This window comes from Triticum aestivum, chromosome 3A (assembly GCF_018294505.1).
Source record: "Triticum aestivum cultivar Chinese Spring chromosome 3A, IWGSC CS RefSeq v2.1, whole genome shotgun sequence".
In the NCBI taxonomy this organism is placed as follows: domain Eukaryota; kingdom Viridiplantae; phylum Streptophyta; class Magnoliopsida; order Poales; family Poaceae; genus Triticum; species Triticum aestivum.
The window spans coordinates 187,753,254-187,771,616 of record NC_057800.1 but is presented as its reverse complement, the minus strand read 5'-3'; the positions used below and the strand labels follow the sequence as shown (position 1 = coordinate 187,771,616).

At 45.4% G+C, this 18,363-nt stretch overlaps 1 pseudogene; it reads left to right on the top strand.

Annotated features, from left to right (window-relative positions):
* Positions 1–18,363, top strand: part of LOC123056869 (uncharacterized) — a 182,835-nt pseudogene that overhangs the window by 13,366 nt on the left and 151,106 nt on the right.

Below are 18,363 nucleotides of genomic sequence, written 5' to 3'. Positions count from 1 at the left end.
TGACCGAAGACATGTCTCGGTCATGTCTACATTGTTCTTGAACCCGTAGGGTCCGCACGCTTAAGGTTACGATGACAGTTATATTATGAGTTTATGCATTTTGATGTACCGAAGTTTGTTCGGAGTCCCGGATGTGATCACGGACATGACGAGGAGTCTCGAAATGGTCGAGACATAAAGATTGATATATTGGAAGCCTATGTTTGGATATCGGAAGTGTTCCGAGTGAAATCGGGATTTTACCGGAGTACCGGGAGGTTACCGGAACCCCCCCCCCCCCGGGAGCTATATGGGCCATAGTGGGCCTTAGTGGAAAAGAGAAGAGGCAGCCCATCATGGGCCACGCGCCCCTCCCGTCCCTTGGTCCGAATAGGACAAGGAGAGGGGGCCGGCCCCTCTCTCTCTTTTCCCCCCCTCCGCGAATCCTATTCCAACTAGGATTGGGGGGGGGGGGAATCCTACTCCCAGAGGGAGTAGGACTCTCCTGGCGCGCCTCTCCTAGGCCGGCCGCACCCCCCCCCTTTTTGTCCTTTATATACGGAGGCAGGGGCACCCCAGAAACACACAAGTTGATCCACGTGATCTTATTCTTAGCCGTGTGCGGCGCCCCCAGCCACCATAGTCCTCGATAATATTGTAGTGGTGCTTAGGCGAGCCCTACGACAGTAGTACATCAAGATCATCACCACGCCGTCGTGCTGACGGAACTCTTCCCCGACACTTTGCTGGATCGGAGTCTGGGGATCGTCATCGAGCTGAACGTGTGCTAAAACTCGGAGGTGCCTTAGTTTCGGTGCTTGATCGGTCGGGCCGTGAAGACGTACGACTACATCAACCAAACGCTTCCGTTGTCGATCTACCAAGGGTACGTAGATCACACTCTCCCCTCGTTGCTATGCATCACCATGATCTTGCGTGTGCGTAGGAATTTTTTTGAAATTACTACGTTCCCCAACACCGATAACCCCCGGTACTCCGGTAAAATCCTGATTTCACCCGGAACACTTTTGATATCCAAATATAGGCTTCCAATATATCAATCTTTATGTTTCGGCCATTTCGAGACTCCTCGTCATGTCCGTGATCACATCCGGGACTCCGAACTACCTTCAGTACATCAAAACACATAAACTCATAATAAAATCGTCATCGAACTTTAAGTGTGCGGACCCTACAGGTTTGAGAACTATGTAGACATGACCGAGACACGTCTCCAGTCAATAACCAATAGCGGAACTTGGATGCTCATATTGGCTCCTACATATTCTGCGAAGATCTTTATCAGTCAAACCGCATAACAACATATGTTGTTCCCTTTGTCATCGGTATGTTACTTGCCTGAGATTTGATCGTTGGTATCTCAATACCTAGTTCAATCTCGTTACCGGCAAGTCTCTTTACTCGTTTCATAATACATCATCCCGCAACTAACTCATTAGTTACAATGCTGGCAAGGCTTATAGTGATTTGTATTACTGAGTGGGCCCAGAGATACCTCTCTGACGATCGGAGTGACAAATCCTAATCTCAAAATATGCCAACTCAACAAGTACCTTCGGAGACACCTGTAGAGCACCTTTATAATCACTCAGTTACATTGTGATGTTTGGTAGCACACAAAGTCTTCCTCCTGTAAACGGGAGTTGCATAATCTCATAGTCATAGGAACATGTATAAGTCATGAAGAAAGCAATAGCAACATACTAAACGATCAAGTGCTAAGCTAACGGAATGGTTCAAGTCAATCACATCATTCTCCTAATTATGTGATCCCGTTAATCAAATGACAACTCATGTCTATGGTTAGGAAACTTAACCATCTTTGATTAACGAGCTAGTCAAGTAGAGGCATACTAGTGACACTATGTTTGTCTATGTATTCACACATGTATTATGTTTCCGGTTAATACAATTCTAGCATGAATAATAAACATTTATCATGAAAGAAGGAAATAAATAATAACTTTATTATTGCCTCCAGGGCATATTTCCTTCAGTCTCCCACTTGCACTAGAGTCAATAATCTAGTTCACATCGCCATGTGATTTAACACCAATAGTTCACATCACCATGTGATTAACACCCATAGTTCACATCGTCATGTGACCAACACCTAAAGGGTTTACTAGAGTCAATAATCTTTTTCACATCGCTATGTGATTAACACCCAAAGAGTACTAAGGTTTCATCATGTTTTGCTTGTGAGAGAAGTTTAGTCTACGGGCCTGCCACATTCAGATCCGTATGTATTTTGCAAATTTCTATGTCAACAATACTATGCACGGAGCTACTCTAGATAATTGCTCCCACTTTCAAAATGTATCTAGATTGAGACTTAGAGTCATCTGGAACAGTGTCAAAATTTGCATCGACGTAACCCTTTACGACGAACCTTTTGTCACCTCCATAATCGAGAAACATATCCTTATTACACTAAGGATAATTTTGACCGCTGTCCAGTGATCTACTCGTAGATCACTATTGTACTCCCTTGCTAAACTCAGTGTAGGGTACACAACATGGCATACTTTATAGAAACTATGGCTGAGGCATAGGGAATGACTTTCATTCTCTTTCTATCTTCTGCCGTGGTCGTGCTTTGAGTCTTACTCAATTTCACACCTTGTAACACAGGTAAGAACTCTTTCTTTGACTGTTCCATTTTGAACTACTTCAAAATCTTGTCAAGGTATGTACTCATTGAAAAAACTTATCAAGCGTCTTGATCTATCTCTATAGAACTTGATGCTCAATATGTAAGGAGCTTCACCGAGGTCTTTATTTGAAAAACTCCTTTCAAATACTCCCTTATGCTTTCCAGAAAATTCTACATTATTTTCTATCAACAATACGTCATTCACATATATTTATCAGAAATGTTGTAGTGCTCCCACTCACTTTCTTGTAAATACAGGCTTCACCACAAGTCTGTATAAAACTATATGCTTTGATCACTTTATCAAAGGATATATTTCAACTCCGAGATGCTTGCACCAGTCCATAGAAGGATCGTTGGAGCTTGCTCACTTTGTTAGCACCTTTAGGATCGACAAAACCTTCTGGTTGCATCATATACAACTCTTCTTTTAAGAAATCCATTAGGGAATACAGTTTTGACATCCATTTGCCAGATTTCATAAAATGCGGCAACTGCTAACATGATTCAGACAGACTTTTAAGTATCAATACGAGTGAGAAAATCTCATCATATTCAACACCTTGAACTTGTCGAAAACATTTTTCGACAATTCGAGCTTTGTAGATAGTAACACTACTATCAGTGTCCGTCTTCCTCTTGAAGATCCATTTATTCTTAATGACTCATCGATCATCGGGCAAGTCAATCAAAGTCCATACTTTATTCTCATACATGGATCCCATCTCAGATTTCATGGACTCAAGCCATTTCGTGGAATCTGGGCTCATCATCGCTTCCTCATAGTTCGTAGGTTCATCATGGTCTAGTAACATAATTTCCAGAACAGGATTACCATACCACTCTGGTGCGGATCTCACTCTGGTTGACCTACGAGGTTCGGTAGTAACTTGATCTGAAGTTACATGATCATCATCATTAGCTTCCTCACTTATCGGTGTAGGAGTCACAGGAACAGATTTCTGTGATGAACTACTTTCCAATAAGGGAGCAGGTACAGTTACCTCATCAAGTTCTACTTTCCTTCCACTCACTTCTTTAGAGATAAACTCCTTCTCTAGAAAGGATCCATTCTCAGCAACAAATATCTTGCCTTCGGATCTGTGATAGAAGGTGTACCTAACATTTACTTTTGGGTATCCTATGAAGATGCACTTCTCCGACTTGGGTTTGAGCTTATCAAGATGAAACTTTTTCACATAAGCATCACAACCCCAAACTTTAAGAAACGACAGCTTAGGTTTCTTGCTAAACCACAGTTCATACGGTGTCGTCTCAACAGATTTAGATGGTGCCCTTTTAATGTGAATGCAGCTGTCTCTAATGCATAACCCCAAAACGATAGTGGTAAATCGGTAAGAGACATCATTGATTGCACTATATCAGATAAAGTACGGTTATGACGTTCGGACACACCATTACGCTGTGGTGTTCCAGGTGGCATGAGTTTGTGGAACTATTCTGCGTTGTTTTTATTGAAGACCAAACTCGTAACTCAAATATTCGCATCTGCGATCAGATCGTAGAAACTTTATTTTCTTGTTACGATGATTTTCCACTTCACTCTGAAATTCTTTTAACTTTTCAAATGTTTCAGACTTATGTTTCTTCAAGTGGATATACCATATCTTCTCAAATCATCTGTGAAGGTCAGAAAATAACGATACCCGCCGCGAGCCTCAACACTCATCGGACCTCATACATCAGTATGTATTATATCCAATAAGTCAGTTGCTCGCTCCATTGTTCTGGAGAACAAAGTCTTAGTCATCTTTGCCCATGAGGCATGGTTCGCAAGCATCAACTGATTCATAATCAAGTGATTCCAAAAGCCCATCAGCATGGATTTTCTTCATGCGCTTTACACCAATATGACCTAAACGGCAGTGCCACAAATAAGTTGCACTATCATTATTAACTTTGCATCTTTTGGCTTCAATATTATGAATATGTGTATCACTATGATCGAGATTCAACAAACCATTTCATTGGGTGTATAATCATAGAAGGTTTATTCATGTAAACAGAATAACAGTTATTCTCTAACTTAAATGAATAACCGTATTGCAATAAACATGATCAAATCATATTCATGCTCAACGCAAACACCAAATAACACTTATTTAGGTTCAACACTAATCCCTAAAGTATAGGGAGTGTGCGATGATGATCATATCATTCTTGGAACTACTTCCAACACACATCGTTACTTCACCCTTAACTAGTCTCTGTTCATTCTGCAACTCCCGTTTCAAGTTACTACTCTTAGCAACTGAACTAGTATCAAATACCAAGGGGTTTCTATAAACACTAGTAAAGTACACATCAATAACATGTATATCCAATATACATTTGTTCACTTTTCCATCCTTCTTATCCGCCAAATACTTGGGGCAGTTCTGCTTCCAGTGACTAGTCCCTTTGCAGTAAAAGCACTTAGTCTCAGGCTTAGGTCCAGACTTGGGCTTCTTCACTTGAGCAGCAACTTGCTTTCCGTTCTTCTTGAAGTTCCCCTTCTTCCCTTTGCCCTTTTCTTGAAACTAGTGGTCTTGTTAACCATCAACACTTGATGCTTTTCTTGATTTCTACCTTCGTCGATTTCAGTATCACGAAGAGCTTGGGAATCATTTCCATTATCCCTTGCATATTATAGTTCATCACGAAGTTCTAGCAACTTGGTGATAGTGACTAGAGAACTCTGTCAATCACTATCTTATCTGGAAGATTAACTCCCACTTGATTCAAGTGATTGTAGTACTCAGACATTCTGAGCACATGCTCACTAGCTGAGCTATTCTCCTCCATCTTGTAGGCAAACTGCTTGTCAAAGGTCTCATACCTTTCGACATGGGCATGAGTCTGAAATACTAATTTCAACTCTTGGAACATCTCATATGTTCTGTGGCGTTCAAAACGTCTTTCAAGCCCCGATTCTAAGCCGTAAATCATGGTGCACTAGACTATCAAGTAGTCATTATATCGAGCTCGCGAAACGTTCATAAGGTCTGCATCTGCTCCTGCAATTGGTCTGTCACCTAGCGGTGCATCAAGGACATAATTCTTCTGTGCAGCAATGAGGATAATCCTCAGATCACGGATCCAATCCGCATCATTGCTACTAACATCTTTCAACTTAGTTTTTCTCTAGGAACATATCAAAATAAATAGGGAGCTACATCGCGAGCTATTGATCTACGACATAGTTATGCAAATACTATCAGGACTAAGTTCATGATAAATTAAAGTTCAATTAATCATATTACTTAAGAACTCCCACTTACATAGACATCCCTCTAGTCATCTAAATGATCATGTGATCCAAATCAACTAAACTATGTCCGATCATCACGTGAGATGGAGTAGTTTTCAATGGTGAACATCACTATGTTGATCATATCTACTATATGATTCACGCTCGACCTTTCGGTCTCCAGTGTCCCGAGGCCATATCTGCATATGCTAGGCTCGTCAAGTTTAACCTGAGTATTCTGCGTGTGCAAAACTGTCTTGCACCCATTGTATTTGAACGTAGAGCTTATCGCACCCGATCATCACGCGGTGTCTCAACACGAAGAACTTTCGCAACGGTGCATACTCAAGGAGAACACTTATACCTTGAAATTTAGTGAGAGATCCTCTTATAATGCTACCGTCGATCTAAGCAAAATAAGATGTATAAAAGATAAACATCACATGCAATCAATATATGTGACATGATATGGCCATGATCATCTTGCGCCTTTGATATCCATCTCCAAAGTACTGTCATGATGTCCATCGTCACCGGCATGACACCATGATCTCCATCATCTTGATCTTTATCAACGTGTCGTCATATGGTCGTCTCGCCAACTATTGCTTTTGCAACTATTGCTATCGCACAACGATAAAGTAAAGCAGTTGTATGACGCTTGCATCTTATGCAATAAAGAGACAACCATAAGGCTTCAGTCAGTTGCCGATAACTTTAACAAAACGTGATCATCTCATACAACAATTTATATCTCATCACGTCTTGACCATATCACATCACAACATGCCCTGCAAAAACAAGTTAGACGTCCTCTACTTTGTTGTTGCAAGTTTTACGTGGCTGCTACGGGCTGAGCAAGAACCGTTCTTACCTATGCATCAAAACCACAATGATAGTTCATCAAGTTAGTGTTGTTTTAACCTTCTCAAGGATCGGGTGTAGCCACACTCGGTTCAATTAAAGTTGGAGAAACTGACACCCGCCAGCCACCTGTGTGCAAAGCACGTCGGTAGAACCAGTCTCGCGTAAGCGTACGCGTAATGTCGGTCCGGGCCGCTTCATCCAACAATACCGCCGAACCAAAGTGTGACATGCTAGTAAGCAGTATGACTTGTATCGCCCACAACTCACTTGTGTTCTAGTCGTGCATATAACATCAACGCATAAAACCTGGCTCGGATGCCACTATTGGGGAACGAAGTAATTTCAAAATTTTCCTACGCACACACAGGATCATGGTGATGCATAGCAACGAGAGGGAAGAGTGTTGTCCACGTACCCTCGTAGACCGAAAGCGGAAGCGTTAGCACAACGCGGTTGATGTAGTCGTACGTCTTCACGATCCGACTGATCAAGTACCGAATGTATGACACCTTCGAGTTCAGCGCATGTTCAGCTTGATGACGTCCCTCGAACTCCGATCCAGCTGAGCTTTGAGGGAGAGTTCCGTGAGCACGACGGCATGGTGACGATGATGATGTTCTATCGACGCAGGGCTTCTCCTAAGCACCACTACGATATTATCGAGGTGGACTATGGTGGAGGGGGGCACCGCACACGGCTAAGAGATCCAAGAGATCAATTATTGTGTCTATAGGTGCCCCCATGCCCCGTATATAAAGGAGAAAGGGGGGAGAGGCGGCCGGCCAGGAGGAGGCGCGCCAGGGAGGAGTCCTACTCCCACCGGGAGTAGGACTCCCTCCTTTCCTAGTTGGAGTAGGAGAAGGGGGAAGGAGGAGGGAGAGAGGAAGGAAAGGGTGGCGCCGCCCCCTTCTTGTCCATTTCGGACTAGAGGGGGAGGGGGCGCACGGCCTGCCCTGGCCGCCCCTCCTCTTCTCCACTAAGGCCCATCTTGGCCCATTAAACCCCCACGGGGGGTTCCGGTAACCCCCGGTACTCCGGTAAAATCCTGATTTCACCCGGAACACTTCTCATATCCAAATATAGGCTTCCAATATATCAATCTTTATGTCTCGACCATTTCGAGACTCCTCGTTATGTCCGTGATCACATCCGGGACTCCGAACTACCTTCGATACATCAAAACACATAAACTCATAATATAACTATCATCAAACTTTAAGCGTGCGGACCCTACGGGTTCAAGAACTATGTAGACATGACCGAGACACATCTCCGGTCAATAACCAATAGCGGAATCTGGATGCTCATATTGGCTCCTACATATTCTACAAAGATCTTTATCGGTCAAACCGCATAACAACATATGTTGTTCCCTTTGTCATCGGTATGTTACTTGCCCGAGATTCGATCGTTGGTATCTCAATACCTAGTTCAATCTTGTTACTAGCAAGTCTCTTTACTCGTTTCATAATACATTATCCCGCAACTAACTCATTAGTTACAATGCTTGCAAGGCTTATAGTGATGTGTATTACTGAGTGGGCCCAGAGATGCCTCTTCGACGATCGGAGTGACAAATCCTAATCTCGAAATACGCCAACTCAACAAGTACCTTCGGAGACACCTGTAGAGCACCTTTATAATCACCCAGTTACGTTGTGACGTTTGGTAGCACACAAAGTATTCCTCCGGTAAACGGGAGTTGCATAATCTCATAGTCATAGGAACATGTATAAGTCATGAAGAAAGCAATAGCAACATACTAAACGATCAAGTGCTAAGCTAACGGAACGGGTCAAGTCAATCACATCATTCTCCTAATGATGTGATCTCGTTAATCAAAAGACAACTCATGTCTATGGTTATGAAACTTAACCATCTTTGATTAACGAGCTAGTCAAGTAGAGGCATACTAGTGACACTATGTTTTTCTATGTATTAACACATGTATTATGTTTCCGGTTAATACCATTCTAGCATGAATAATAAACATTTATCATGAAATAAGGAAATAAATAATAACTTTATTATTGCCTCTAGGGCATATTTCCTTCAATATTTGCTATATTTATTATGTTAGGAATACATTGTTTGGGAGATTGATTGACTTGGGTAATGACGATCAAACTAAAGGCAATGTAAATAGTGTGCTGCAGCTGGTGAGTTTTCTTCTTGTAATTGGCATAAAATTATACTCCTTAAGTTCACACAATCTGTGATGAAATCAAATTGACCCTAGTCTTATAATATTATTCTTTTATTAATTTAATTGTTGTTTTCCCTCAAAAATAAAAATCTTTGCTGAAATGTTGGAAGCCTTAATTTGTTAACCATGGAAGGGGAGCCTTGGCGCAATGGTAATGCTGCTACCTTGTGACCATGAGGTCACGGGTTCAAGTCCTGGAAATAGCCTCTTACAGAAATGGAGGGAAAGGATGTGTACTATAGACCCAAAGTGGTCGGACCCTTCCCCGGACCCTGCGCAAGCGGGATCTACATGCACCGGGCTGCCCTTGATTTGTTAACCATCCCTAATTTCATTGGTGATTTGTATTATTTAAACTGAGTGCTCTAGCCTGTGACTTATGAAATGTATCTAGTGCATGCTTAGTGGATGTACTAATGCGATAATTTTGGATCTAAGATTCTAACTATCCTGGAAAGAAAATATGTTAAAAAACTAAAGCCCATTGTTTACATATTAACTTTTAATATAAGATTAGAATACCAAGTAAATAATGTAGAATCAGGAGAGGTGTACCTTGTCTTCCAGCTCAGGGAAGGGGCTGCTCTCTTTTCTCTCCTTTTTCCTGTGTGTCCTTATGTCTGTGGCGGCTCTAGCTCAAAGACTTAGACGAGCTCCTCTCTTTTAGGTCAGTCAGCCACTATGGGCCTGGGCCACTTGGGCCAGCAATACATGGGCCATGAGCCCCTCATCCAACACTCCGCCTCAAGAGGGGTGATAGATATCTATCATTCCCATCTTGTCACACGCTGGATTGCATTATTTAGTTCCCAATCTTGTAGTCAAACAGTCTACAATCTGTTGCCCAGAACTCACATGCTTAATCTTAATGATCCCAACATCAAGCTTTTCTTTGATGAAGAATCTGTCTATTTCCACATGCTTGGTTCTATCATGTTGTACTGGATTGTGTGCTATGTTGATTGCTGATTTGTTATCACACCACACATTCATACAACTAGTCTTCAATATCTTCAATTCTTCTAATAAATTTCTGGTCCAGAACATCTCACTCAGTCCCTTAGACATGGCTCTGTATTCAGCCTCTGCAGTTGATTTGGAAACAACGAGTTGTTTCTTGCTTCTCCAAGATACTAGATTTCCTCCTACAAAGACACAGTAGCCTGGAGTTGATCTCCTGTCATCCAGGCAGCTAGTCCAATCAATATCACAATAACCATCTACAACAAGGTGTCCATAACTCTTGAACAACAACCCTTTCCCAGGATGAAGCAGCACAAAGGTTGTGGAGGAGCAACTCCACCTTGCTGCTACAATGTGTACAACACAATTGTTGAAGGAACAACTTCAACGTGTTGTGCTAGATATCACTCTAGAGGCGAATGTAGGCCGATAGGCCAGCAAGAGTTCAATCCGGAACTCCTAGGGCACAAGATCTACTCCAAGATCTTAGATAAGAACAACAAGTTCTATTATAGGTAGTGGGTACATAGTCTGGTTTACAAAGTAGAGGTGAGGACCTCTATTTATAGGGCTTTGGGAAGCCTTCACATACATCTACTTATAGCTGGAATACTCTAGAAACATTATTTGAGTTTCACCATTCTACTCATAGCTACTCACAACTAGAAGACTCTAGAAAACAATAAGTAGGATAGAAAAGAGAAGAAAAGAAATACTACACTAGAGTGGAAGTATCTAGAAGTAGCCAAACAGATCTGGCATGTGTTTTTCTTTCTTCTCATCTAGTGTTCCTCATCACAGGAGTGCCTATCAAGTATCTCAAGTACCACCTCAAGATGTCCACTTCTAGGCTCATGCATGTATCTGCTCACAACACTTACCACAAATGCAATGTCTGGTCGTGTATGACACAAGTGTAACAACCTCCCAACTAACCTTTGATATCTCTCCTTAGTCATTGGCTCTCCTGACTGAGCTGCCACTTTGTGGTTTTGATCAATTGGAGTTGACACTGCCCGACATCCTAGCATCCCTACATCGCTTAAGAGATCTAAAGTATACTTCCTCTGAGATAGCGCATTCCCCTTGGCAGACCTGGCCACTTCTATGCCCAGGAAGCATTTGAGTCGGCCCAGATCTTTGACTTCAAAGGCCTTACCCAAACACTCCTTCAGTCTTGCTATTTCTTCTTTGTCATCTCCCTGGTAATAATATCATCCACATATACGGCAAGTATAGTGATTTTCCCTTGTTTATGTTTGTATAACAGTGTATGATCACCGTTACACTGCCCATACCCGATACTACATACAACACATCTGAACTTGTCGAACCATGCTCTTGGAGGCTGTTTCAAACTATAAAGAGATTTCTTTAACCTGCATACCTTGCCAACCGTCTCAGATGTAGAGAACCCCAGTGGGATCTCCATGTAGACCTCCTCCTTCAAGTCCCCATGCAATAAAGCATTCTTCACATCAAGTTGATGTAAGGACCATCCGAAATTCGCCGCACAGGAGATCAGGATCCTCACATCGTTCATCTTTGCTACTGGAGCAAAGGTCTCATCATAGTCAATGCCGTAGGTCTGGCTATACCCCCTTGCCACAAGCCTTGCTTTGTATCTTTCAATCTTCCCTTGTATCTTTCAATCTTCCCTTCTGCATTCTGCTTCACAGTGTATACCCACTTGCAGCTGACTGCCTTCTTTTCTTTTGAAAGAGGTGTTAGTACCCATGTCTTGTGCTTACTTAATGCCTCCAGCTCCTCTATCATAGCTGCTCGCCACTTTGGATCCACTTTTGCTGCCTTCCAGTCAGTTGGAAGAGACACCAGCTGAAGAGAAGCAACAAATTATTTGTGGACTGGAGATAATGCTTCATAGAAACATAATTTCCAATATCATTGGCATCGAACCCATACTTTGGCTCGGGTATCCCTGCTTCTACTCGAGTACCTTTTCTCAAAGCAATTGGCAAGTCCTCTGTGTTAGATGAGCTTCCATTGCTGCCTTGTTGCTCCCCTGCACCTGTGCTGGCTGCTCCCCTTGAACATGATGATGTCATCTTGAATATACTGGAAGATTACACTCCTCATTCACCTTTCGCCACCTACGAGAAGCATCACCTTGCTTCCGTGGATACACCTTTAGCTGCTGCTCTTGCTTTGCCTTCCACCTCGATACACAACCGATCTGGGTGGGAGCACCGCCTGCCCGACTCGGCACCCCATCAATCACAATCGGTCCTTCACTCTGTGGTGTTATCATTCCCTGGGGATGCTGTTTCTTCGCTGTACCGGAATATCACCCTCAATTGGTTTCTACAGCACTGAATCGGCACTACGATCACTCTCCCCCTCTTGACCTATCACCGTAGACTGGGTATGATCAAGACTTTCAGATAGTCCAATAAGATCATTTTTCTCACCATAAATGGTTTGGATTCCCTGAAGGTTACATCCATGCTCACAAAGGTCCTCCATTCAGAAGGACTCCAACACTTGTAGCCGCGCTGCCCAGAAAAGTACCTAGTGAAGATACACTTGACGGCCCGTGGATCACTACCAAAAAAAGACACATCCGTGACATTTTGGGCTGAACGAAAAAAATTTCTGTCATACATATGACACTTCTATGACGATAATTGTGACAAAACCCGGTATCATCATAGATGTGGTGGGCTCCTACTTCTATGACAAAAAATCATGACAAAAAATAGGATTTTCGTCCTGGGCGGGCCGGAGACGCAGCTGCATGACATTCTTTGGGCCGTCCATGACGGAAAAACCGTGGTAGAAGCGAGGGCGGGGAAAATTTTGGGGAGTTCCCGGTTACGGTGGGAGGTCAGGGGCCGAGCGATGCATGTTTTTCTCGTACACATATGTGCGTGTGTGTGAGGCATTGGCTCTAACTGAACCCGAGCGAGGCGTTGGGCTCTAACTGAACCCGAGCAATTGCACTGCAGGCTACGCATTATTGAACCCGAGCGATCGATCGATGGTTGTTAACTGAACCCGATCGAGCGATTCCTTCACTACTACTGCTAACTTAAGCCGATCGATTGGATGAATAGTGAGCATTGCGGGGGGGGGGGGGGGGGGGTTGGATGAACAGTGAGCGGTGGTGTTGCCTCTGGATGAACAGGACCCCGTGGTGTGGTGGAGGGCTGGATGAACAGTAGACGGTGGAGGGGTGCCCGTGGAGGGGTGGTTGAACAGGACCCCGTGGTGTGGAGGGCTGGATGAACAGTAGACGATGGAGGGGTGCCCGTGGAGGGGTGGTTGAACAGTAGCCGGTGGAGTAGCGCGCGGTGGAGGCTGGATGAACAGGAGCCCGTGGAGGCTGGAGGAGGTCGACAGTAGCCCATGGAGGCTGGAGGAGGTCGACGGTGGAGATGAACAGTATCCTGTGGAGTCCCGTTTTGCGGTACGCCACACCCCTCCCGATGAATAGGACCCCCGTTTCAACCGTAGCGCTCCAACACCAGTCCGTTTTCTCCGTTTTGCGGTATGCCACACCCTCCCGATCAACAGGACCCCCGTTTTGACCGTAGGAGGTCTGTTTCCTCCGTTTTGCGGTACGCCAGACCCCTCCTGATGAACAGGATCCTGTTTCGAATGTGGTCGGTCGAACACAAGGCCGTTTCCTCCATTTTACGGTATGAAAGGCCTCATTTCCATCGCCTGTTCCGTCCAAGCCCTCCCGATGAACACGACCACGCATTCCGTTCCGACCCAGCCGGTTGGCTCCCACGCGTTCTGTTGCCTCCCGATGAACACGACGCATTCCGTTGCCTCCCCATGAACACGACGCATTCCATTGCCTCCCCATGAACACGAAGCATTCCGTTGCCTCCCCATGAACACGACGACGACGCTGTTTCTCCGTTCCGACCCAGCCATGTACACGAGCCCTGGCCGTACGTATGCACGAGTAGGCATTCGAGACCCCGCCCGTATGTACACATACGTGGCCATATTTTATTTCTTGCACCCTGGCCGCTGTACGTACATGTACATGCTACGTGCGCGCCTCTACTACGACACGTGCGCGCCTCTACATCGACCAGTATGTACGTACACGTTCGCGACCAGAATGACAATGCTACGTACGCTTCGACCAGGTGGGTCCCGACTGTCAGGCACTTCCTTGCCTGCGAAGATGTAGCTGGTGGGTCCCAGCAGTCAGGGGGGCGAATCGTTTTTTTTGCTCGGATGCACTTTCTTGCATGCGAAGATGTAGCCGGTGGGCCCCAGCAGGGGTGAATCGTTTTTTTTTGCCCAGACGCACTTCCTTGCGTGCGAAGGTGTAGCTGGTGGGTCCCAGCAGTCAGGGGGGCGAATCGTTTTTTTGCCCGGACGCACTTCCTTGTGTGCGAAGATGAAGCTGGTGGGTCCCAGCAATCAGGGGGAAACGTTTTTCCACAAAATACAGTGGCCCGTCTGGTGGGTCCCAGCTGTCAGGTGGAGGAATCATTATTTTCCGCGTAATAAGGAGGCACTTCCTTGTTGCGGCCGTGGACCCAGCTGTCAGCCTCTCCACGTACAGTCCACGTCCGATGGAAGTCGTTCCTTGACCACGTTGACCAGGCCGCGCCGAGAGCACCACGGCGGTGGACGACGGCGAGGCCTAGGAAGGGGACGACACGGAGCCAAGGAAGACGCGGCAGTGGAAGCCCGCTCGGAGAGGAGTACGAGGATTCATTGGTTCGGCTGCGGTGTGAGGCTGTCGTCGCCGCAGGGCCTGGCTAGCGGTGGGAATAGTAGGGGACGGTGAGGCCTCCGCGGCAGCACAGCCGGCCACGGGAGGCAGGAGCATGCGGCACGACCGGCGCTGCTTTGGGCGGCTGGAGCAAGAAGACCAGAGGTTGAAGAAGCACTACGGCCGTTGGATGGACATCATACGGTCACTGGAGCTAGAATCGTTCATATTGACTAAGTTGACAAAGTCCTCCGTCCCCGTCAACTTAGTTGGCCCACAAGTCATCCTCCCACTATGGTGGGTCCCAGCTAGCAGGGGGGTATTCATTTTTTTGTGCGTAATAAGGAGGCACTTCCTTGCATGCGAAGATATAGCTGGTGGGTCCGACATGTTAGCGGGGCGAACATTTTTTTCGCGAAATACAGAGGCCCTTCCGGTGGGTCCCAGCTGTCAGGTGGAGGAATCATTATTTTGCGCGTACAGTCCACGGCCGATGGATGTCGTTCGTTGACCACGTTGACCAGGCCGCGCCGAGAGCACCATGGCGGTGGACGACGGCGAGGCCTAGGAAGGGAACGACACGGAGCCGGGGAAGACTCGGCAATGGTTGCCCACGCGGTGGGGAGTACGAGGGTTTACTGGTCCGGCTGCCGTCGCCGGAAAATAACAGGAGGTGTGGGTGAGTAGAGGAATGGCCTGGCCAGCAATGAAGTAGGGTGGGGCGGTGCGGCCTGTGCGGCAGCACAGCCGGCCACGGGAGGCGGGAGCAGGCAGTCCCACCGGAGCTGGTTTGGGCGGCTGGAGCAAGAAGATCAGATATTGAAGAAGCAGCACGGCCGTTGGATTAACATCCAACGGTCACTGCTGCTAGAATCGTTTGTGGACTAAGTTGACAAAGCCAAAGTACACGTCAACCTAGTAGACCCACAAGTCAGCCTCCAAATCTGTCCCAAACAGCATACAGCCCGAAATTTCTAGCCAGATTCAAATTAATTTTAAATCTAAATATACCTTAATTTAAATTCAATGAAATTTTACCCGCACAAAAACAATGAAATTTAAAATATCAAAATCCGAAAGAAAACATTATTTTGGAACTAATTGCCTGTTTGCTGTATTTTTTCATTTTACAGCCCATTTATTATTACTTATAGCCCATTTCTTATTACTTATAGCCCATTTTCTGGGCAAAATGCATCCCTCCTCGTCTTGAAAGATTTCCGGCCCAGCAGGGCGTAGAAAAGCAAGTAGGCCTATGTTGGTTATTCTGCAAAAAACAAAATAGCTGGCTAGCCATTTTCAGAAAGGAAAAAAACAAACTGGGCTGGTCATGTGCTAAACATATGAAATAAAAGCCTGGGCTAGACGGGCCACGGGTCCCGCACAACCCAGTTGATACCCTTCTCCGTCCCGAAAAAACAAAATTACTGCACGCGCTGCTGGGTCCCTACTGTCATCCTCACCATGTACAGTCATCTCCTTATTCCTCTCGGTTGTTGACCATGTTGACAACACCGGAGGGCGGCGCCGCGGCGAGCGAACCAAGGCGGAGGACGATGGTGAGGCCTCGGACGGGAACGAACAGGAGCCGGGGAAGATCACAGCCAGCCGTGGGAGGCGGGAGCAGGCGGTCCCGCCGGCGCTGGTTTGGCTTTGGCGGCTCGAGGAAGAAGAGACTGAAGAAACGCGACAGACGTTGAATGTCAATCCAACGGTCAAGGTTGGCACAATCATTTGTTGACTAAGCGGACACCAAGTAGCATACTTTTTTATATATAGGAAGAAAACTGCGAGGAAAATGCGTTCGTCTGCCGTCCTCCTCACAGGGAACGTTCGCCACATAAGTGACTAGCACCCTTGGTTTTCAACCGAGAGGTCTTGGGTTCGAGTCCCAGGAACTCTCAATTTTGTCCTCCTTCCTTCCTCGCAAAAAAAGGGAAAGAAAATCAAAGACTTGGGAAGGCGTACAGAACAAGCTAGTGTACCAGTAAAGAGACGTTGCCGAGTTTTAGAAAAAAGAAAGACGTGCTCCTGTAGCTGGTTCGAATCCAAACCTAGACTATGACTATATATGGTGCTATGCTACTCTGCAAGTAATGAAACTGACATATCCAACATTCGCTTCTCCTCTTCTCTACTTACTCTGCCTAGCATCAGAAGCTCTGGCCGCAGCAACCATGTCCGCTGGCTGCTCGTCCACCTGCTCTTCAGCAGGCAACAACCAGATATGCGCCAAGTCGCCACCCGTACCATCGCCTGTGGGTCTCATCACACCCCCGCCGGCACGCGCACCACAGCCGATTGCTCATCGCAACCCGCTGCCGTTGGTGTGGTGCCACTGCTGCAAATCACGCAGAGTCATCCGTCGCGTCTCAACCACAATCCGCAACCCTGGCCGAGTCTTCTACAAATGCCCGAATCATGGGGTAATAATATGTTTAAGTGTTGTTCTGCTGCTTTCAGTTGCTGATTTTTTAATAGTTTGGTTGATGATCTTCCAATTTGATTCGTGCAGAAAAGGGAAGATTCGTGTGATTTGTATTTCTGGGAAGTTGCTGATGTGGGGGAATGCAACTACGCTGATTATTTGGTTAGCCGAGGAATCCCAATACCAGCAGGTTGGGGTGTTGGACAAGTAACTGAAGGAACGACAGAAGAGGAAGATGCAGAGCAGAAGGTTAAAGATGCAGTTCCTCTGATCATGGCCAAGCAACAGCTGCTGAACGGCCTTGACAGCAATGAGGAGATGAAAGAGCTTGTGAAGATAATGGGCAAAATCGATGTGCTCTGTAGGATGATTGTCTCTTTATTTGCAGTGTATGTAGCACTCGTGATGTATTCAGTGGCTACGACATGAGCACTTTGCTGAAACTAGTAATGAATGAAACCTGTGTAGCAGGCTGGGCGTAGTGTTGTGAACATCTAATGATTTCTATTAACGGAAATCAGGGGGTATCCCCTTTTGCTCATATAAATAAATAAATAGCAGAGGCCCTGTCGGGTCAGCTTTGTTCTCATTCGAAGACGTCGAGCAAATTGCAGTCCAACAACAAACTATGTCATCAAATTCAAGTTTCACAGCCAAATATGAGTACAACTAAACAACAATGTCATCATGTTTTAGTTGTCATACAATCACCAAACACAAATCAGCATACATAACAAGTGATGTTCTCACAGCAAAATACTAAACAACATGTTCATCAGGTTTCAGTTGTCATAGCAAACACAATTTCACATAGTAGATAAAAAACATCTTCTGACAGGCAAATACGACAAAAGCAATGTAATCATCATCCGCAGCAGCAGCGTCAACATCTTCGCCATGTGTATCAGTCTGAATCGTAATTCCCCACGGTGTCATCTTCTTCTTCGTCCTCAACGTCCTCGAACGTTGGCTTCTTCTTGATCAACTCTTGTATGTCCACAGCACGACAGGCAATCTTTTCGCCGGCGTCATTGACGTGATGGTTCTCAAAGATATTAGGAACATCTGTGTTATCTTGTACATCAGGAGCAGTGTAAGCATCATCTTGTTGTGCAACTTCATTAAACGAATTCCTCTGCTCAAACCTTTGCAATACTCTCCAGTCATCGCTACGTGCAAATGTGTCTTCCAAGAAAAATATCTGTGTTGCTTGATTTGCCAAAATAAAAGGCTCGTTGGTCTGGTACGCCGCCTTGACATTGATGGATTTGAAATAATCATCAGCTCTGGG